The following is a 24,551-nucleotide window of genomic DNA, read 5'->3' as shown; positions in this document are numbered from 1 at the left end:
GGACCCAAAAAATAAGTTCATTTATTCGTATCCAGCGACCTCGAAAACATACTCTTCGATATATCGCACGACCAGATTCGTTTTTCGAATACATGATTCTGTTGTGTGTTCCTTGAAAAATTAAGCACCCCTCACCGACCCAGGGGGAGGGTTTAAGACCAATCAGTAGTGGTTTGATTATAGTAGCAGGGTGAGTAGACTTTGTAAGAAAAATTTGAGCGAAAACGAATGATATTAAGTGGTAATTAACTTTGACTTAATTTATTGGACTGACATTTTTTGAAACACCCACCCTTTCCATCCCTTTTTGAAGTCCATTTTCGCAGTTTACAGGAATAACAAAAAGTTGATTTATTCGGAAATCTAAAATTTTTGGTAAACATGCTTACGGTCATTGAAAGAGAACCCCAAGACACAATTTTTAGCACAGTTTCGAAAAAAAAATATTCACGTGCGCCGGCGCTGTTGCTGCCTGAACAAATGGGACTTAGACCCTTTCTGCACTCAATCACCAAAATTTCTTTTGAAATTGCTCGGGCACGAATGGGGCTTGATTCTACATTCAAGTACATCACTTGGACAGCTATCTCGTTTAAATTGACCAAAAACCCCTTGAGGTGTAAAACTTTTTGCCGAAGTTGTTAATTTTTTAGTCTTTTTTCAGTACATAGATAAACTTGAATTTCAAAAAATGGTCTTCTCGAAAATGTTTGTCATTTTTCAAGGAATTTAAACAGGGTGTCCACTCATTTCAGGAAATGATTTTCCCTGACTTTTCCAGGTTTTCCAGACCAATTTTTCCATTTTTCCAGACCATTTTTCTCAATTTTCTAGACTCACTCCATACTTTAATTAAAGAAGTTTTTTTTTGGGGGGGGGGGGTAATTTTTTTTCATAAGCTTCTCTTCGAACTGGATACTTCTTCGGATATAAAAAAACAGCTCAACTTTGATTATTAACTTTTCTAATTAAAAATTAATAAAACATGCATCAAGTTTGGCCAATTGATAAAATACATACGTATTCATAGGTAACTTATGAATTTTTTTTATTTTTTTTATTTTTGAAGGCCTCAAAATGTGAAATTTGTTCATTTCAAAACGAGAGACAAATTTGGCCCGAGCGAAGCGAGGGCGAGAACTTTCGAAAATTTCCATTTCAAGATGCCTGAAAACGAGTTTTTTTTTTGAATGCGAAGAGTGTTTATTTTTTTAATTTTTAAATTTTAATATTGAAATGGATGTTTTTTTGAAGGAAGTTTACTCTTGAAAAAGAAAAGAGAACAGGTTCGAGCGAAGCGAGGGCGGAAGCTTCTGAGAATTTGAGTTTCGAGAGGCATAAAAACGAAGTTTTTTTATGTGAGGACGAGTAGCTTTCTTTTGACTTTTAAAGTTTTAGAATATTAGTCCAGTAGAATTAGCAGAAAAAACAGGGGCTATAGGGAAAGACTGCCGGGCAAGCTGAATTTTGGTATATAGGGGTATTTTGATGTGCTGAACACGAATCCGGCGCGTCCGGTCCTCTCCAGGCTGTGCGTTTTCCCCCATTGTGGATCCAAGCCCCCCAAAACACGTTTTTGGCTTCTATCTTCGCAAATAAAGGACATAGCGCGTAAATGAGGGCAAAAAAGTAATCTACGTTGAATTTCCTATCAGGAAACATTTGATTTGTTGCGCTAACCCCCAGGGGGGTGAGCCTAATGTCACTGAAAAGGAGCAACTTTTGAATTTTAGTCATAATGAGCATGAAAAATGTGTCGCAATGTACCATAAATCGAGATGAAGTGCGTAGAAATCAATACTGACCCCCTTTCAAGTTCCCTTGCGGACTCGGAGACTTGCCCCCTCCCCCTCCCTCTCCTCCTCATAAAAGTTACTCTATCACTACGAGTCAAAACTAAGTTCAATTGAATAAATGAAAGTGAAAATGTGAAATTAAAATAGGTTATCTCATTGCTGACCAAAAATGTTGGCACCATTTTTATCAATTCTCCCCTTTTGTGGATCACTGACCCCAAATATCGTTTTTGGCATCTATCTCCTTTACTATCGCTTTAATCGAAAAAATACCTCAGTACAATTATTTCGTATGTGAAATTTCCTTTCATATGAGCTGTATATCATGTCCCCAACCCCCGGGAGGTGGATGGACCCTCAAAATTTTATGCTCCTGTGGTAAAGGTTGTGGCAGAGCATGTGGGTGCAGAAAAAGCGGCTTACTGTGCAACGTAGCATGTACTACTTGTGAAGGAACAACTTGCACTAATTGTTACAAAGTTGAAGAAAACGATGACTCTGACTGTGATGAACCCAGGGATGAGGCCCTGAACGTTTTTTTTTGGGTTCGGGGTTTTGGACTTTCGGGGCTTGGGCTTTCAATCAAAAATTTATTAGGTCTTGGGCATGGATTGGGGCACAGGAAACTTTGAGTTTGGGTTTTAGGGCTCAGTGTCCAGGGCTTGAATGAAGTGTTCAGGGCTTTTGGGGGCTTCTCGGGGCTTGAAATTGAGGGGTTCTATGGAAAAGGGGCCTTGAACATTTTTTTGTTTTTTTTCTCATTACCAATATTTTGAATGTATTAAATTTTTTTTTATCAATTTCACTATATTCCCCTCTTCCATGAAGGCCCTCAATTGCAATTTCAATGAAGAATAAAGTAAAATCTTATTTGATTTTCTGGTGAAAAAAAAAATGCTTTTTTCAAAATTATTTGAATGGAACAGTTTTTTTTTCTTTTTTTTTAAAAAAATCAGAATTTTTATTTTGGAATTTTTAATTACTGTCCAAATTTTTCAAAGAACAATGAACGACCTACGGAATATTATAAATAATGTACCAAGAACCCCTTAAAATATTAAACTTTTTGCTGAAGTTGTAAATTTTGTTTTTGAAAATCATCTTTTTTGAGTTTTGAAATTTTAAGATGCACAGAACAGTAAGCACAATAGTAATTTACAAAATTTTCACGCCCCGAAAAGCCCTGAAAAGCCCTGATAACAGTTTGGGTTTTGAGGCTCACGTTCGGGGCTTGGTTTTCAGAGAAAAAGGTTTCGGGCTTTTGGTCAGGGCTTTGTAAGTTACAGATTTTAAGGTTTTGGGGCTTCAAGGAAATAATCAGGGCTTTTTTCGGGTTTCGGGTCCTGGTCCTGGGCCGGACCTCATCCCTGGATGAACCAGATGAAAAGCTCGATAAAAAACACGCAAAACGTGAATATTACATTAATATTATTTTTTTTTAAATTGTCTTTTTTTACACAACAATTACCATTTTTATATCCAATTTCATTTTGATAGGTACCTGTGATTATGTGATGAATTTATCTTGTTTTGCTTAAAAATAAAAAAAAGGTATTTGCTGGTACATTTCGTAGCATAAATATGTACTATGTTTTGAAATAATTGCAACCAAAAAATAAAAGTTTTACAGAATTCACAAACTTGGAATTTCGAGGGTCCACCCCCCTCCCGGGGGTGGGGACATGATATACAGCTCATATGAAAGGAAATTTCACATACGAAATAATTGTACTGAGGTATTTTTTCGATTAAAGCGATAGTAAAGGAGATAGATGCCAAAAACGATATTTGGGGTCAGGGATCCACAAAAGGGGAGAATTGATAAAAATGGTGCCAACATTTTTGGTCAGCAATGAGATAACCTATTTTAATTTCACATTTTCACTTTCATTTATTCAATTGAACTTAGTTTTGACTCGTAGTGATAGAGTAACTTTTATGAGGAGGAGAGGGAGGGGGAGGGGGCAAGTCTCCGAGTCCGCAAGGGAACTTGAAAGGGGGTCAGTATTGATTTCTACGCACTTCATCTCGATTTATGGTACATTGCGACACATTTTTCATGCTCATTATGACTAAAATTCAAAAGTTGCTCCTTTTCAGTGACATTAGGCTCACCCCCCTGGGGGTTAGCGCAACAAATCAAATGTTTCCTGATAGGAAATTCAACGTAGATTACTTTTTTGCCCTCATTTACGCGCTATGTCCTTTATTTGCGAAGATAGAAGCCAAAAACGTGTTTTGGGGGGCTTGGATCCACAATGGGGGAAAACGCACAGCCTGGAGAGGACCGGACGCGCCGGATTCGTGTTCAGCACATCAAAATACCCCTATATACCAAAATTCAGCTTGCCCGGCAGTCTTTCCCTATTCGATGGCTAATTCTACTGGACTATATTTGAATTATGTTTTTTTTTTTGAAGGAAGTTGATTTTGAAAAAGAAAACAGAACAGGCCCAAGCGAGAGGGTGAAAGCGCTTGTAAATTTGTAAGTATTTTGAGATGCTTAAAAACATTGTTTTCTTTGTGAGGAGTTCATTTTTTGGCATAAAAACTTGATTTTTATAATCTAGAAATTTTCATGTTGCCTCTGAAAAAGAAAAGAAAACAAGCCCGAGCGAAGCGAGGGCAAAAGCTTTTGAAAATTTGCGTTTCGAGAAGTAAACAACAGTGTTTTCCTCTCATCACAGGTCCTTATTCAAAATTTTCAATTGATCGTTTTTTCAAAATTCCAGGGATTTTGCGTGAAAATTACGAAATTCCCTGACTTTTCCAGACCGACCAAATTCCCTGACTTTTCCAGGTTTTCCAGGTTTTCCAGACCTGTGGACACCCTGTTAAAAAATTTAACAAAAAGGTCTTCAATGCAGACCCCCCCCCCCCCTTTTTCTGCGCCAAAATACGACTTTCCGGCAGTTTTGCGGAAATCTGACATCACCAGTCGATCCGCCGTATTTCAAAACCCACATATCCGTGTAAAACATTTTTTTCGAAATTGTGACTTGGTCCCTTCCTGTTCTAGCGGGTTCAATTAATATACTATCGGTTTCTATCAGAGCAAATTTAGATACTTGTAGTATTGTTCTCCTGGATTAGAATTTTATCCACCTATGTTTGTGAGACAGCAAATTAATACAAAAATCGTTTACAATATCATGAAAATATATTTCAAAAATTATGTAACAATCGAATTTTCATCACATTAAAAATATCTGACTGCCTGAAGTAAGTACCTAAATACATATATTCAAAAAAAAATAAAAAATTACTTCATCTAAATCATTAGAAAATTGTTTTAATCTTGCCAAGTAGGTGGGTACATGGATGAATTTTTGAAAAAAGTGAAAATAACTTTTCAAGTTGATTACAATTTCAACTTGAATAATATAGGTTAGACTTATCAAGAATAACTATACCTACCTGTAGTATCCGTCAATACCCCCACCTATTCGATTGTTATCTCTCTCTACGTACGTACATAGCAACTTAGTTACCATTTATACTCGAGTATATTATTCTATCATTTGTACATAATCATGAATAAACATATGTGTTATACAAGCGTGTTCAAGTTCCTACAGTGGCGACGAGGATGGGTTTGTCCAGAAAATGGGAAATCTCCATTATCTAGTCGAGTTCGATAGTGGTTATAAAATCAAACGACACATCAACCAACTTCGACAAGGTTCTCAGAAAGTAGCATTTGCGGATGAACCAGTACCTGAAGTAGTTGAACCTCATCAAACGCGGAAAACGCCGTTAACTCTGTTACGAGGAATTTTATCTTCGAATACGTCAAATACAGATACTGTACCAGCACAGTCAAACTCGAATCAAAGTCAGCAGGCAAGACGTTCGCCTCCAATTATGCGTCAACTATCTTCAAGGGAATGTAAAATGCCGAGATATCTGGACAATTACGTTCAATAATTTGTACATACTTTTTCAAATATTTTTCTATTTACTTTCTACTATTTTTTGATCATTTTTTAGATCATTTTTCTATGTATTCATTTATTCTATTGTGTTTATTCAATTTTATATTCTATTTTCTATTTTTGAAATTTTTGCGCAAGGGGAGACTGTAGTATCCGTTAATACCCCCACCTATTCGATTGTTATCTCTACGTACGTAGGAACTTAGTTACCATTTATACTCGAGTATAATTATTATTCTATGATTGTACATAATCATGAATGAACATATGTGTTATACAAGCGTGTTCGAGTTCCTACACTACTGTAAAAATGACTCCAAATGAGACAATATCATGCATGAAATTTGTAAAAAGACATCCTGAAATATTGCTAAAATAGTTACGCGAGTACCCATTCAACAATGACCATGCTAATTTTGATGTGAATGTCGACCCATCCACATCCGTCACTTTTGGATGCTACATGTCGATGTGAATTTCGACCCTGTGTCGAGCTAATTGTCGATGTAACTGTCGACTCATGTTGATCTGCATTCGTGTCGACAATTGGCTCCACACAGGGTCGAAATTCACATAGACATGGGGCATCCAAAAGTGACGGATGTGGATGGATCGACATTCACATCAAAATTTATGTCGACCTCCTGCTTTGTTAAGTTATAGAATTTGAGTTTAAAAATTTTTAATTTTTTTCCAAAAATTATTTCCTCTGATGTGGCTATTGCTAGTGCTGAAAACAGCATCGATGCAAAGTCCACTTCCGAAGAAGTACAGACGAAAAGTCTGTATAATCAAGAAGTATAACAGAAATCCCTTATATCAAAGATGGTGCAATACTTTATCTGCGAGTATCAAACTAATCCATTTTCATGTCGACATGTCGATGTTAATGTTGATGTGAAATTCGACATCAACAAATACATCCACAATATCAACATCATATCATCTACAACTCCAAACTGCGGAAAAGTGAATAATTTCATCAGTTCCCTAAAAAATTTGTTTTCCACATTGAACAAGATCATATTTTTGAATGTTTACTAAAATTTTAAACACTTAAACAGAAATTTTAATTCTGAATAATTGGTCGACATAGTTGTAGATGTAAATTTCGAGCATCGAATTTTACATCTATATGTCGAGATGGCATGTCAAGGTATCAGAAATAATGAGAAAATTTTGAAAATTTTCATTTACCTGGCTTTTGTATGGACAGAAGATTCCTACTAAATAATTAATTGATCACTTTTCCATCATATGTTGGAAAAAAACGTAGTCGATGTAAATGTCGACATCGACAATTGTTGTGCGGGTAACCATGAGAAATTAGGTATGATTAACTATAATGCTTAAATAAAACAAAAATCTAAAATAAATGATCAAACACTTAGGTACATAAGTACATGACATACTAAGCACTTGTGTATTTTAAAATGGGTGCAATTGAAATAAGAATCCGAAAAATAGTGAATTTTTTTTTTTGAAAATTCATCGAAATTGATTCTCCATAAAAATATTGTCAAGTACAAAAACTAACTGCAGTAACAAATTATTCAGAAAAAAATTCAACTACACAGCGCAGTTCAGTTTGAATTCTTCAACTCCTTCGTTACTTCCCAAGCACCATAATAAAATCGAGTTGAACTCCGGGTTACTAAATAAACGGTTTTTGATAAGTGAAATATAACCATTATTAGTCGTCAGCCGCTCTTTCAACGAATCAATCAAACTCTTTTTGACCTGCATTAGGGTTTCTTCCATTGAAACAAGAGTATAAATAAATTTGACGAGGGTCTCGAAAGAAACACTCGTCTCTGAGCAAATGGCTACCGATAAACCTTTCATAGCTGAAGACGACGACATGGCGAGATTTTTAAAATCGGTGGATAGATCAACGTTGTCGAAAGCATCATTAATAAATTCATTGAGGTCTACGATTCTACTCACAATACCACGATTAAGTTTGCAATCTACATCGAGAAAAGCCGACTGCAGTATTCGTTGTTTAAAATCTCTCGCTGCTTGCAATTCGGTACAAATGAAACTCACAAAGGCATTCAATTCGTCAAAATCTGCACATTGCAATAATGAAACGCAAACTTGAAGGACATCTCTGCTATTTATCATGACGTTTTGCTTGAACTCAGTAATCTCATTCGCATTTTCAAAGCATAATTCTATTACACGTTGCAAATCTTTGCATCGAACAGCTGCAGTAACATATGTCCAATTGTTACACCAGAATAAGCTTCTTTCTTTCGAAGATGAATCTTGAAGAATAAGCAAGACCAACTCGACGTTCATCTCACAAAAACCATTATAAGTGTCAATAACGATAGATTCGAACCAGCGATTGCAGTCAGATGAGAAAGCCCTGAACACTGATCGTTTCAAATTAAGCGGCGTATGGTTCCACATCTGACAACACAAATATTCCCACTTGTCCTTTTCATAACACTCGTCTGTATCTTCATCCTGATTTCCAACCATACAAAAGATAAAATTGGTGAAATTGCTTTCATTAATAACGTTCCTAATGCGCAACCAAGTTCTCAGGACGATCCATTCATCGCAACGAAGATGTAGAAACATATTATACAAGCGATAACTATCAACAGCACAATACCCATCATTGACATATTTACCGAGCTGCTCATCATCCAGTTTTGGTAAAATGAATCTAACAAAATCATACCGGTTACGGAAGTTAATAGCAATTTGCATTCGTTTTTCGGGATGTATACGATTCCAAAAATACTCGATCGAAGGTCTATTGCAAGGCAGGCGCGCCCATAACATTTTTTCATCAACAGTTTCACTTCTCCGGGTTGGTATTTCGTCTAATTTATTCGTGAGACGGCAAATCCAGTAACATGATTGCGGGCACACGTCAAAATTAATAAAATCTACGTTCATGTTTCCTGATACCGATGGCCAAATTCGTCTGATATCGTCTTCGAAGAAATACCAACATGCAATTGTAAACTTCATCTCTGAAGTGATCATCATGCAACGCATCATACGTTCTGCTGTCCTCACGTAATGAATAGAGCCGTCATAATCGCACGCAAAATCATCGAAATCATTTAAAATATCGTTTGGGTGAGTGTACCTGTACTTAAAACAAAATCCTATGGGATCATGATGCATCCGCCAATGTGCCAACGATCGCCCAAATCTTAAGAAAACTTCTTCGATTGTATTGTAAATCGTGGATGGTAAATCAGGAAGCATAGTTTTCATCCAGGTATTTTCTTTTCGCAGGCTGTATGGCTCGAATTCTTTCAATTTTCTATCTGTGCGATATTCATTCACTTTACGTCGCCATATTTCGAGGCTAACGGCGATTGCTGATAGTTGTTTCAGCGAAACCGGAGTCGGATGAATAATATCGTACAATTTTGACGTGACTTCGGCCATTTCTAGTCCTTGATGTTGCTGAACTTCCATTTGAACCTAGAATTGTAAGGATCGAATTAATGATTTTGCGAACACGGTTTCATTAAATTTTTCAAAAAATTCATAAACTTTAACATTGATTATACCAAGCAGCTGTGCTGTTCAAAAAATTTATAAATTATTTTCAGTGTGCGTCACAAAATCTCAACTCTCAAGACCAGAAAAAGGATCCAGGATCTTGGAAGGAAGTACCTTGTACATACTAGGTAACTATGTACCTCCATGGTTACAAAATTACCTGAAAAGAATTTCAATTATTCATAATTTTTACAAAAGTTGCTCGAAAACATCAGGAAAACGAATAAAACACCTCAAGATAGATGGATTGTGCTGGATTCACCGACTCCTAGTCCAAACTTGAAATGAATCAGTCAGTCGTTCATCAAATCATCACTTTTCACTCCAGTTTTCACTGATTTTCCTGGCTTTTCCAGGTTTTCCAGACCAATTTTTCCATTTTTCCACACCATTTTTGTTTATTTTCTGTGCTTACTGCATACTTTGGTTAAAGAAAAATTTTTTTTGGGGGGGGGGTGTATTTTTTTTTATAAGCTTCTCAATGAACTGGATACTTCTTCGGATATAAAAAACAGCTCAACTTTGACTATTAGGTAACTTTTTTAATGAAAAATACATAAATAAATGAATAAAACATGCATCAAGTTTGGCCAATTGATTACAATATTCATTATAACTTTTGAAAATGTTTCTTTTCTTTTATGGTTTTTTGGAGGCATCAAAATGTGAAATTTGTTCATTTTAAAATTGAGAAACAAATTGATTCGAGAGAAGCGAGAACTTTTGAAAATTTTCATTTCTAGATGCTTAAAAACGAGGTTTTTTTAAATGAGAAGAGTTTATTTTTTGATTTTTCAAATTTTAATATTGGAATGACGTTTTTTTGAAGGAAGTTAACTACTTTTGAAAAAAAAGAGAACAAAATCGAGCGAAGCGAGGGCGAAAGCTTCTGAAAATTTGCATTTCGAAAGGCATAAAAACAAGGTTTTTTTTTGCTTTTAAAATTTTAGAATTTGAATAATGCTTTTTTTAAAGGAAGTTGATTTTGAAAAATAAAACAGAACAGGCCCGAGTGAGGGAGAAAGCTCTTGTAAATTTGTATTTCGAGATGCATAAAAACGATGGTTTTTTTCGTGAGTTCATTTTTTGGCTTTAAAACTTTGATTTTTATTATCTAGAAATGTTCATCTGGTCCTTTAAAAAGAAAAGAAAACAAGCCCGAGCGAAGCGAGGGCAAAAGGTTTTGATAATTTGTAGTTTGAGAATTAAAAAATAATGTTTTCCTTTCATAACAGGTAGTCAGGAATATGACAATAGGAGTAATTGCACCCCCCCCGCCGATTTTCCGGGACAACTTTTTTCTTAAAGGGGACATCTTAAGAAACATTTTTAAGCAAAGTTGCCAAAAAAAAGTTGGCCTTACTTACAAAATGGCGGCCATTTTGATTGACAGGTCAGCCAAAATCGCAGATTTTGCGTTTTAACATAGGACTTGCACGAACTTTTTCAAATTTTACAAAGGTAGATCGAAAGATCATGCAAAAATTCATCACCTGTCAAAATTTCAAGTCCTAAAGTGCGTTTTTTGATTTTTGGTGAATTTTTGAAAATCGAATTTAGGACAAAAATGAGGGAAATAATCAAAATTTTACCAAATTGACCAAGAAAGCAGAAATTTGGGATATACCCTATTTTCGACATGCCAAATCGATTGGAAACGGTTTCAACCCGTTTTGAGCAGTTCTGGAGCCTCCAGCAGATTTTTGAATCTCGAAATTCCCACAAAATTCCATCATGTACTCATCACAAAAAAATCAAAATTCGAAAAAATTCAAAAAATAAACAAATTTTAATTTTTTTGCTGTGAGTGTGATTTTCATCAACTTTTTCATGAAATATGTACGTCAGAAAGAGGTCAAAATAAGACAACTGAATAAATTTAAACTTTTTTTGATGTTTGGAGTTGAAAATTGAATTTTTTCGAATTTTGATTTTTTTTTGTGATGAGTTCATTTTATCGAGTGAAAGGGGTTTTTCCACTTTTTCAACAGATACGTAAAAATAGGGGTCAAATGGGTCAACTTAACCAATCAAAACTCTTTTTCATGTTTTAAATCAAAAAATCGCATTTTTTCGCAAACTTCAAATTTTTTTAAATCGATTTTGCGACAAGTTACCATTCCAATTTTTTAATATGTTGTTCAGCATGAACAGTTGTCCGTAATACATTTTTTTCAGCATTTTTGAGAGTCGGAACGATATAAAAACTACGTTTTGAAACTTTTTGAGCTAATTTTTTGCACGAAAAAAAGTGGCAACACTGATTTTTATGATATCACCAAAAAGCCTTTCAATACCCTTAACTATGGGAAAAAGTTCCATTTTGGTAGGTATCGCGGTTATCGAGTAATCCACTGCTGAAATGGATGATACTTTAGGTTCACTGAATACTTTGACACCCCCTGGCTGCCGTTAAAAATGGGCTAGAGGGCTGCGATTTGCGCCATTGGTCATCCCTTCGGAAGGTCTTTCCACCGGAAACATTTCAAAAAAATCGCCGAACCCACCTACCACTTCTTGGTCCAATTGACGTGGAATGACCCAGTATTCAAATTTTAAAATTTTCAATTTTTTGTCCAGAACATGACTATGCACGAGGATGTTATGTTCCGGACAGCATATTAATTGTACCTAAAATCGACAATGCGGTATTCTAATCAAAGGAAAAACAATTGAAATTTATTAAAAAACAGTTTATGTGTTTATTCAGAACATTTAGGGCACTCTATAACCTCGACTTGGTCATTTTTGAAAAATCCGAGGCAAACATCATGCAAAAAAATGCCACATTACGAAAAAGGACACATATCCACGCAAAACCAAGCTTTCTTTCTTTCTAGGCCAGTTTTCGCGTCTTTCACGCATTTCTTCAGTTTCTGAGACAATGTAAGCATTCCATACATGTAATATAGACAAAGTGTCCACAACATCACACCCCCTCATTTTAGAATCAATCGGAAATATTACGAGTTGAAAGCGTTCTAGGATGAATATCACCAATTCACGTTATAAAGTAAGGTTTGCTACTTTCATAATTACCTGCAGTTTGTTCTCCGGCTCCGGTTGTTTTATCTTTTCATAATATTCAAAACTAAAAATCGTTGTCTTCAAAAAAATCACGCTCGTTTTAGAAAAAATCAAATATTTTTGTGATAAGAACTGCCACCGGAATGTTTGTCTGTGCCAACGAATGTAGTATCACAATGCTACGTACTTTTGGGGAAAAAATTTTTTTAGGCACAGTCAAAGTGGTGAAACTAGATTTTGTCCAGAACATCACCCTGTCCAGAATATCCTCCTTCTCCCCAACTGTTTTTCCAATTTTTCAGACCTTCCCTTCAAGAGTGTCAACTACGTTGAACTAGTGAGGCAAAAGGGGAGTGGTTAGTGGTTACATGGGGAGAGGGGACTACAAATTTATTGTTTCCATTTTAAAGACAACTTGAAAAAATAAAATGGAAAATTCCACAAATTGATCAAGGAAATGGAAAAAAGCTGATCTGGAAATTCTGGCAAAAAACAGAGAACTTTTTGAAAAAAAATGGGGTTTCCTGACAAAAAGTACAGTCGATTTTTTAAACCCTACGAATGTAGATCGAAAGAGCAGACAAAAATTCATCACCTGTCAAAATTTCAAGAGCTAAAGTGCCTTTTTCGATTTTTGGTGAATTTTCAAAAATCAAATTTTGGCCAAAATGTGAGAAAAAATCAAAATTTTACCAAATTGACCTAGAAAACTGAAATTTGGGGTATACCCTATTTTCGACCCTGCCAAATCGATTGGAGACAGTTTCAAACCGTTTTGAGCAGTTCTGGAGCCTCCATCAGATTTTTGAAACTCGAAATTCCCACAAAATTTCATGAAATGAAGTTGGAAAGCCGAAATTCATTCTGCAAACTAATTTCAATACGCTATGAAGTCGACTACAGGTGAATTTCAAATCGTTTAGGAGCATCCAGCAATTTTTTGAAAACTACTGGAGCCTCCAGTAAATTTTTGAAACATGAAATTTCCCCAAAATGGAGATGGAAAGCTGAAATTATTACCAATGCACTCCAATTTTAACACCCTCTGCAGACGACTTCAGGTGGGTTCAAGTTACTAGTATTTTGGCGCCTCCAGTGACTTTTTGAAAGGTTTCATGGAATTTATAGCAGAATTGAAATTTCCAAAAAATAGCTGGAACCTTCAAAATCACTTGAAAACATCATGCAGTCGACTTCATATTATTGTACTGAAATTAGTTTGCCCATTAAGTATCAAAAATCTACTGGAGGCTCCAGTAATTTTCAAAAAATCGCTGAAGGCTTCAAAACGACTTGAAATTTACCTGCAGTCGACTTCATAGCGTATTGAAATTACATTGCAGAATTAATTTCGGCTTTTCAACTCCATCTGACGAAATTTTGTGGGAATTTGGACTTTCAAAAATCTACTGGAGGAAGAACGACTTGAAATTCCCCTGCGGTCGACTTCATAGAGCATTGAAATTAGCTTGCAGATTTAATTTTGGCTTTCCAACTCCATTTGATGAAATTTTAGTTTCGAAAATCTGCTGGAGACTCCAGGAACTACTCAAAACGGGTTGAAACTGTTTCCAATCGATTTGGCAGGTTGAAAATAGGATATATGCCAAATTTCAGCTTTCTAGGTCAATTTGGTAAAATTTTGATTTTTTCTCACATTTTGGCCAAAATTTGATTTTCAAAAATTCACCAAAAATCGAAAAAGGCACTTTAGCACTTGAAATATTGTCAGGTGATGAATTTTTGCCTGCTCTTTCGATCTACATATGTAGGGTTTAAAAATTTTTATCCTAGTCCTATGTTGAAATACAAAATCTGCGATTTCGGCTGACCTGTCAATCAAAATGACCGCAATTTTGCAAGTAGGGCCACTTGTTTTTGAAGACAAGGGCTAGAAATGTTCCTTAGGACTCCCCCTTTAAGAAAAAAGTTGTCGCGGAGGATCAGCAGGGAGGTGCAAAAAATTAGGATTTATGAGGGACTTTTTTTCCGGAAATTTTGGCCTATTGTTAGATGGAACCTTTTTCCGCAATTTTGACAAAGCAGCGAAAACATTATTAGCAAAAGTGCGTGTATGGTAATAATCATGCAATTAAAAACACACAAAAAAAAAAGATAAGCAAAGTTCTGCATAATCAATTAATCACCAATCGAATAAACAGGTATATTTCTGGAAACATTTCCTCAAGAAATAAGTACCAGGTAAGTATTTGAGATTCATTCGAAATATAATTATTTATTGATAGAAATAAATAACGAAAATAGATCAGATTGGTGAATTAAATCGTACTGAAAAATACTCTTAGGTACAGAAAATAAAAATAAAAACCCATCATGACCCAATTTTTTTCAAGAAAGTCACATCTCACCACACTCTGAACTCAATGAAACTGGCAAGTGCAGTTGAGTTTGAATTCTCAAATTTCTTTATCCAATTTTTTTTAAAATTTTCGAAGTAGGTACATATCTATCATTCAGCAACATTTGAAGCAATTTCTGAACTAGATACATACACATTTCGAACAATTTTACGCGAGATTAGTGAGTTTTGTAATCTAGACCGACCTAACTCGAAGAAACATGCAACCAGCCAAAATTTCAGATGCTTAAGAGCATTTTTGATTCATTGCCAATTTGTGAAAATCAAAGGGACGAAAATGCGAAAAAAAACAACAACATTTTACTAAATCAACCAAGGAAACTGAAATTTGGTATAATATGTTAACCGTTTTGGACCCACTAAATTGATTGGAAACGATTTCGATCTTTTTATTTGGAAATCAGTGGTTTTTTTTCATTTCCCATAGATCTATAAATTATGAAATAAAGTCACCGGACATGCCTTAATCGTAAAATATAACATCTACGCTACACATTCATGTAAGTAAAGTGAAATTACCTTGCTCAGTTCTGATATAATATACGCGTCAAAAAACACCTCTTTAACTTTAAATATTTTGCGATTGCGATGTCAAAGTTATCACCAATAAAATGAAAACAAAGCAGCACAGAAACTCTCTGGTTGAAAGGTGCGGCCTGGTTATTGACAAATACCTACTAGTACATGCAATCAGCGCGAGAGTGCACCAATAAACAGCTGAGAAATTCGACCAGGGATGGAAAGCTAGCCGAAAGCTAGAAGCTAAAAGCTGAAAGCCGATTAGCCGAAGGAAGTTTGGGATTTTTCAGATTTTTGAAAGCAAAAAGCTAAAGCCAAAAGCTTTATTTTATCAGCTTTCTTTCAGCTTTTTTTTGCATGTTTATCTGGTTTGGTTTCAATTTCACTTTTTTGTAATCATTCATAGCCATTTTCCCGTTTTTGTTTTCATTTTTTCCATCGTTTTACTTGATTCTAATTTCTATTCTCACTAATAGTACACGTTTCCTATTATGAATTAAAATCATATTTCATCAATTTCAAATATCTATCCATGGTGTACTTTTCTGCATTGTAACAAATTAGCAATGTGTGAAAATATTAAAAGCCAAAAGCTGAAGTGAAAGCCAAAAGCTAAATAAAAGCTGAAAGCCAATGGTTTTTGGAAGCTAAAAGCTAGCCATTAGAAAGTTTCATTAATTTGAAGAGCCAAAAGCTAAAGCTCTAGTTTCATCTTTTAGCTTTCCATCCCTGAATTCGACGATCCCATACTAGGCAGGGTCCCATAGGGCAGTTTACCTCTACAAATAGCGACTTTTGCCTCACCCTCACCTGTTTAACCTCCGATTTCAACGGGACCGCGATTTTTTGAAAGAGCATGGTCTACAGCCCCCAAAACCAAATTTTCAGCTGCCCAGCTTTATATCTCGATATTTGGCGAATGTTTGAAAATTCAAAATTGACTGTTTTCAGTGATTCATACTTTTTTCAAATAGTACGTAGGTTAGGTACATGATCAGTAAAAATGATCAAAATAAATCCTAAAACCGATATTAATTCCCCAAATCCCAATTTCGCCATTTCCAGCCATTCTGGAGCCTCCAGCGCGATTTTTCAATTTCTCCAGAATTTTTAATTTGCTCCAGAAGACGTTAATATGAAGTTGGGGAGCTGAAAATCGCGTTGTGTGTTTACTCGACCGGTTTAACGAATTTATCTACATTTGAGCCGATTCTGGAGGGGACACTTCAAAAAATGAGTGGTTTTTTGACCAGCTCTTTTCATAATAAAAATATCCAAAAATTAAAGGGAGGCCCCAGAAAATCTGGAAATGGTGAAATTCGCTCTCGTGAGGTTAATTAATGACAAAATACAGCAATTCGCGCAAATTTCGAAAATTTTCTCACAAACGGGAAATTTTTGATTTTTGGATATTTTTATTTCGAAAAAAAACTGGTCAAAAAACCACTCTTAAGGTGTCCCTTCCAGAATCGGCTCAAATGTGGATAATCTCGTTAAACAGGTCGAGCATAACACAAAACTCGATTTTTAGGTGGCCAAGTTCATATCCACGCCTTCTGGAGCAAATTAAAAATCCTGGAGAAATTGAAAAATCGCGTTGGAGGCTCCAGAATGGCTGGAAATGGTGAAATTCGCCCTCATGGGGCTAGTTCATGACGATTTACTGCGATTTGCGCAAATTTTAAAAATTTTCTCGCAAACGGGAAATTTTTGATTTTTGAATATTTTTATTTTGAAAAAAAGCTAGGCAGTCAAAAAATCACTTGAGGTGTCCCCTCCAGAATCGTCTCAAATGTGGATAAATTCGTTAAACATGTCGAGTATAACACACAATTCGATTTTCAGCTGCGTAACTTCATATAAACGTCCTTTGGAGCAAATTAAAAATTCTGGAGAAGTTGTAAAATCGCGCTGGAGGCTCCAGAATGGCAGGAAATGGCGAAATTCGTCCTCGTGGGGTTAGTTCATGACGATTTACTGCGATTCGCGCAAATTTTGAAAATTTTCTCGCAAACGGGAAATTTTTGATTTTTGAATATTTTTATTTTGAAAAAAAGCTAGGCAGTCAAAAAATCACTTGAGGTGTCCCCTCCAGAATCGTCTCAAATGTGGATAAATTCGTTAAACATGTCGAGTATAACACACAATTCGATTTTCAGCTGCGTAACTTCATATAAACGTCCTTTGGAGCAAATTAAAAATTCTGGAGAAGTTGTAAAATCGCGCTGGAGGCTCCAGAATGGCAGGAAATGGCGAAATTCGTCCTCGTGGGGTTAGTTCATGACGATTTACTGCGATTCGCGCAAATTTTGAAAATTTTCTCGCAAACGGGAAATTTTTGATTTTTGAATATTTTCATTTTGAAAAAAAGCTAGGTAGTCAAAAAACCACTCTTGAGGTGTCCCCTCCAGAATCGGCTCAAATGTGAATAAATTCGTTAAACAGGTCGAGTATAACACACAACTCCATTTTTAGCTTCCCAACTTCATATTCACGCCTTCTGGAGCAAATTCAAAATTCTGGAGAAATTGAAAAATCGCGCTGGAGGCTCCAGAATGGCTGGAAATGGCGAAATTCGCTCTCGTGGGGTTAGTTCATGGGGATTTACTGCGATTCGCGCAAATTTTGAAAATTTTCTTGCAAAAGGGAAATTTTTGATTTTTGAATATTTTCATTTTGAAAAAAAGCTAGGTAGGTACATAGCCAAAAAACCACTCTTGAGGTTTCCTCCCCAGAATCGGCTCAAATGTGGATAAATTCGTTAAACAGGTCGTGTACGAGTATAGCACACAACTCGATTTTCAGCTCCCCAACTTCATATTAACGTCTTCTGGAGCAAATTAAAAATTCTGGAGAAATTGAAAAGTCGCGCTGTAGGCTCCAGAATGGTTGGAAATGGCGAAATTGGGATTTGGGGAATTATGTAATATCAGTTTTAGGATTTATTTTGATCATTTTTACTGATCATGTACGTACTTTTTTGAAAAATGTACAAAATCACTGAAAACAGTCAATTTTGAATTTTCAAACGTTCGCCAAATATCGAGAGACATATGAAGTTGGGCAGCTGAAAATTTGGTTTTGGGGGTTTTAGACCATGCTCTTTTAAGAGGTTTTCTTGTGAGTTATCCATGGTTTCCAGAAACTCAACTTAATGCTGTATAATATCCCGAAACTTTCACGAAACAAAAAAAAAACTTGATGACTCGATATTTCAAAAATTTGAAACCGTTCCTTAAAAAATTTTAGCAGGTAGGTACGTAGTACGTATTTGTTCAATACAGATTCATTTGAAGTATAATTATTTCATAACTTGACGAAAATAGATGAGAGTAGTGAAGGAAACTTTGAATTTATTGTTTTTATTTTTAAAGACAACATTAGAAAAAATGAGAAAAAAAATTAAATGGAAAATTACACAAATTTTATTTCACAAGGTAGGTATATTATTAGTGATCCAATCCAATACAGATATTCGATACACAAGAATTTACAACCAAACCAAATTAGTTGAGAATACTTAATAAATCAAATCATGAAAAGTACTAGCATATAAAATAAAAATGAAATTAACCTAATAATATGTATAATAATTTTTCTTTGAAAACACAAATTCTCCAAGAAATTGTGATAAGAATCAATTAAGCAAAAATCAAAAATAAATGACCAAAAACTTACACAAATACTTAAATGAAACATAAGTACTTAAGTAGATACCTACTAATTGTAAAACTGATCGTAAAAGTAGCAACGAAAATTTTGAAAATTCTTTCATTGTTGATTTTCTGTGGAAATATTGGAAAGAACAAAAACTGCAGCAACAGATTATTCACAAAAAAAATCAAAACTTCATTAAAGTAGGTACCTAGAAAATTTTATTTCCAAAACAAAAATGAGAAAAAAATCTGTAAAAGTTACAGCTGATGATTTTGTCACATGGCCACATCATTAGATACCTACAGAAAATTATTAACTGAAACTCGAAAATACTAGTAAAAGGTGCTCGAATACACAATAACTAAACAGTAAAAATCTTTCACATCTTCGAAAATCACATAAAAATTCTCAACATAATAGGCACCCAATTACTCCAGAACATCGTGACAAAAAAAATCAAAAATCATGTAAACTATAACTAAACTCATACGAAGCAATCAAACTCATTTTGGCTAGCATTAAGATTTCTTCCGTAACAGAAAACAGGGTATCAATAAATTCGTTGACCATTTCCGAAGAAACACGGTAATCGGAAACAAAGCGACATAAATGTTTCATAAATGAAGAGGACGAAATCAGCTCTTTTTTAAAGTCGATCGATAGATCAACGTCGTCGAAAGCATCATTAACAAATTCATTGAGATCTCCGACTCTACAGATATTTTCAGGGGTAAGTTTACAGTCTTCAGCGAGAAAAACCAACCGCAGTATTTGTTGTTTAAAGTTTCTCGTTGCTTGCGATTCGGCACAACAGAAACTCGCAAAGGCGTTTAAATCTTCGAAACACGAATCCTCCAATAATGTAACGCAGAACTGAAGGACTTCTTCGCTACCAACCATGACGTTTTGCTTGAACTGATTAAGCTCATCTTCGTTCTCAAAGCACAATTCGATTACTTCTTGCAAATTTTTTCTTCCAAGTCGTTTAAATAACTCACTCCAGCAGTTGCGCAAGAATAAGTTTCTTTCTGCCGAAGACACATCTTGCAGAATAGTCAATAGCAACTTGACATTCACTCGTAACTGATTAAAATCTTCCAACCAGCTACTGCCTGACAAGATGACTCTAATCACCGGTGGTTTCAAAGCAGACGGGGAATGGTTCCATATTTGACTACACAAATACTCCCATTTCTCCTGTTCATAGAACTCATCTGTATCATAATCGTTAATTTCAAGCATATGGACAATCAAATTAGTAAAATTACTTTTATTTATAATGTTCCTAATGTAGAACCAAGTTCTCAAGACGACCCATTCATCGCAATGAAGATCTAGAAACATGGTACACAAGTCAACACCGAACCCATTATTGACGATTTTATCGAGCTGCTCACCATTCAATTTTGGTAAAATAAATCTAACAAAATTGTAACCCTCTATGTAGTGAACTGCAGCAATTCGTACTTGATTTTCCAGAGGTATACGATTCCAAAAATACTCCATCGAAGGTCTATTATAAGGCATGCGCAGCCTAAACATTCTTTCATCGACAGTTTCACTCTCCCAGGTTGGTATTTCGTCTAATTTATTCGTGAGACGACAAATCCAATAATACAATTGCGGACATTTTTGAAAATCAATAACATCTACGTTCGTGTTTCTCCATACAGATGGCCAAATTCGTCTTACATCGTCTTCGAAGATATACAAACAAGCGACTATAAACTTCATTTCCGAATTGAATCCTTCACAACGCATCATACGTTCGGCTGTCCTCGCGTAATCAATAGAGCCATCATAATCGCATACAAAATCATCGAAGTCTTTTAAAACATAGTTCTTATCAATGTATTGATAAAAAAATCCTCTTTTATAATTCTCAAACTGCCAATATTCTAACGACTGGCCAAATCTTGAGAAAACTTCCTCGATCGTCTTGTAAATCGTGGGTGATAATTCAGGAAGCATAGATTTCATCCAGGTTGTTTCTTTTCGTAGGCTGCATGGGTCAAATTCTATCAATTTTCTTTTCGTGCGATATTCAATCACTTTTTGGCGCCATATTTGCAGGCTAATGGCGATTGCTGATAGTTGTTTTAGCGATACCGGAGTCGGATGGATAATATCGTACACTTCTGACTTGACTTCATTCATTTCCAGTTCTTGGTGTTGCTGAGCTTCCATTTGAACCTAGAATGGTAAGGATCGAATTAATGATATGAGAAGAACAGGAATCTAGGGCACAGTGTTTCAAATTTAATGAATTGATTCGTACATGGTTTCAATGGATTTTTCAAAAAATACATAAATTTTCATCGTTTATCATCCCAAGCAGCGGTGGCTGTTTAGGTCATTTACCAGTCACAAGACCAGAAAGAAGGATTTTGGAAGAAATGCCCCCCTTTCCTCTCCAAAAAAATACCATGGTTACCAAACCACTTCAGGGTGTCTACTAAATCCAAAAAACAAAACTTCGTGTACCTTTTTCGTATTTTTTTCGTACACTATATTTTTAATAGTTGGGCTATACTTTGTAGGTACATTGGAGGGAGGGGGTGTACCATGTCATTTCAGCTACAAAAATCATAATTTTAACGTTCTGAGCAGGATGGTCTGGGACGTTGAGAGCCGATGCGAGCCCGGAACGAATACATATAATTTGGCCTACAGAGAATCTTGGAAAGGGGGGAAGGGGATTTGACTAAAAATTTGTCAACAGAACTACGGAAAAACTGCCCATTTCGCTGATTGATATCATATTTAATAAAACTGTAAAGATTTTCGTTACAGTACGTAGGAATATTATTTAAATTTAAATTCGTAAACGTTTTTGTTCGGTAATATGTGGCTGCGCCAGGCGGAGTACCCTAAATTTACGCATTTGCGTAATTAGAGTTATTGCTGGCTAGCAGCGTTTTTGTCCGTTATTTTGAACTCTGTCTCGAATGTTATTGAGAGAGTTCATTACTCCGAGAATTTTTTAAGCGTAAACATCGTCATTTGTAAATACGTTATGTACGTACGAATTTATGTTCAATTTTTTTATTGAAATTTTTTATTTAAATAAATTTCTAATTTTTCGTGATTGGAAAGTCTATCCACGTCTGTTAATCGATTTGATCGATTGTTTCTCGTTACGTTTCAAGTGAAAACGTAAGATGGTAGCAAGAGCTAAGGTTCATTGACCTTCCGATCCGATTCCAAGTACGTTATTTTCGATTACGTAGATGTTGAGTGCTATTTTGGGCACTAGTTCGACGAAAAAAGTTTCCGATTCCGAAACGAGCGACGATTCGTTAAATTTGGACGAATCCGGTGAATGTCGTGGGTTTACTACTGGTAGTGCCCTCACAGCTCGTAATCGCAAACGTAACGCGCGTAAGAAGTTGTTACGCAAATCTCTCGAGTTGAAGAAAGCTGCAGCGTCGTCCGCGAGCGGTGATCAATCGAAAAACGTATCTGTCGTTACTCCGTTGTCGTCTAGAAATCAAACGTCTTCTGCTTCTGTCGAGCAATCCATCGAGCCACCAATAACGTCGTCCGAGAATCCGTTGGTAAACGTAGAGAATCCGCCGTCAAACGCTGAGATTCCAACGCCGTCGCCAATTCGTATACGTAATCGCAGTCGTAGTTCCAGTTCGCAACGTTCTAGCAGTCGTAGCTCTTCGTGCAGCAGCAGTTCATCGTGTAGAACCAGCGACGAGTACTATTCAGCTATGTCGGGCGATAATAAAAAAGAAAATAATTATTCGTTATTTACAGTCGGAGGTAATTACGTAATGTTTAAGCGTCGTTTACTAATCGCTCTCCGCGCTAAAAAACTCGAGAAGTGCGTTTTAACCCCCGATGATTGTACACCCGACCAAAGGGACAAAGCCTTTAATTTCATATTCGAACGTTTACACGATACGATCGTGCGTCTTATTAAAGAGGAACGGTGTCCGAAAAAATTACTTAAAGAATTAGACGATAAGTACGGGCAAATTGACGAGATCGCGTTAGTAGAGACCTGTACGGCCTTGGCTAAAGTCGATATAGATAGGTTCGATACGTGTAGGAACTACCTAGATGAAATTCAGTTGCTCGTTAACAAACTGGAGGCCGCTGGGGTTGTCGTTAACGCTGCGGAGAAATACTCGTACATATTAACAGGTATTAAAGATAAAAAGCGATTCGATAATATCTGCGTATCGGCCCGCACAGCGTTACACGGCAAACCAGCCGATCCCGAGTTACTGGCATCATTGTTGAAAGACTATGATGACAGAAACAAATCGTTGTCGTCGAAGGAATCGTTGAAAGGTATAGCGTTAGTGGTACCTGGCCCTTCTGGGGAACAGGGGAAAAAGTCGAATTCGTCGTCTGATAATAGGGACAAGAAAGATAGGTCGCCTAGATGTTACAAATGTCGCAAGGTAGGACATAAAGCGAATTCGTGTCGCTCAAAACTCGATGATACGAAACGTGATCGAAATCCAAACGAAGCCGTTCGCTGTTACAGATGTAACGGCTTAGGCCATTTCGGAAAATCGTGCCCTCGTTACGGAGACGAGGCGAATGAAAAGCGAAGCAAGGAGGCGAAGAACAAGAGGAATGATACTGGCAAGGGACCTGGAGGTCGTCCTCCACCCACCGCTATGATTGCATTCCAAAACGGATCAGTGTCTGGCTCAATTGATCCGGTACCGTCGACTTCTTCTGGTTACATAGCTCCGTCATCCGCTTCGTCGCCTGCCTCGTCGTCCGTAACGGTGAGTCAAAATTTGATTGATAATTCGAATCTAAATCGTAGAAACGCGTCGATCTGTGCTTTAGCTAATTTAACGGGCTGCTCTGATTCAGCATTACAGACAGCTTTCGGTAACGTTAATTGTAACGACGGTGAAGATTTTATATCTTTTATCGTCGATTCCGGTTGCACAAATCACATGATCAGGTTCCCTGGAATTCTGAAAAATGAGGTGAAATTATTTAATGAACAAATAATAGTTGCGAAAGAAAATGTGTATCTCGATAAAGAAAGCATTGGGAATCTCCCAATTCTTGGTGAAAACGATCGCGAATTCGATTTACGTGATGTATTTTACGTACCAGATCTATCTTGTAATCTGTTGAGCGTGACAAAATTAACCGATAATGGTTTTAGTGTAATTTTCGACGCGAAACCTCGTATAGTAGATAAGAACGGTACAATTGTAACGTATTTGAAGAAAGTGAATGGCTTATTCGTAGTGGAATTTTTAATAAACTTTCCTTCTGCTTGGTACAATGTTGCACTTTGTTCAAATTCAGTAGATTCTTCGGACTCTGCTACTCCTGGTAATGGCAATGCAGATAACTCTGCAATTAACAGTGATGTAAACGATATAACTCGAAATATGGAAAATTTAAATTTAAATTCAAATTTTAAGCGCGATGAATTAAAAACCGATATTTGGCACCGTAGGCTCGGGCACTCGTCGAAAAAAGTTTTATACTCGATTCCTGGTTTAAAAAACTGTAATTGTCCTCGATTAAATCAGTGTTCTACGTGCTGTAAAGCAAAACAAAAGAAACATAGTTATAAAAATACTAGGTATCGTTTTAAAAATCCTCTAGATTTAGTTCACGTCAATATTATGGGGCCTATTTCGAAAAGTATTGATGGGGAAAAATACGTAGTCGCTTTTTTAGACGATTGTACGCGTTTTGCGGTGA

General features: G+C 36.0%; 1 protein-coding gene across 2 annotated transcripts in view; it reads right to left on the bottom strand.

Annotated features, from left to right (window-relative positions):
• The window catches only part of LOC135847736 (uncharacterized), a 59,634-nt gene extending 44,347 nt beyond the window's left edge, over positions 1-15,287 (bottom strand). The window contains exon 1 of one of the 2 annotated variants that reach the window (XM_065367421.1): positions 15,195-15,287. The gene's annotated coding sequence lies outside the window, so the exon portion shown is untranslated. The remainder of the gene's footprint in view (positions 1-15,194) is intronic. The other variant, XM_065367419.1, reaches the window with a different exon arrangement.
• Between the last annotated feature and the right edge of the window lie 9,264 nt (positions 15,288-24,551).

Source organism: Planococcus citri, chromosome 5 (assembly GCF_950023065.1).
Source record: "Planococcus citri chromosome 5, ihPlaCitr1.1, whole genome shotgun sequence".
Classification (NCBI taxonomy): domain Eukaryota; kingdom Metazoa; phylum Arthropoda; class Insecta; order Hemiptera; family Pseudococcidae; genus Planococcus; species Planococcus citri.
Note: the sequence above shows the minus strand (reverse complement) of the source record. Positions and strands in the feature narration are given on the sequence as shown.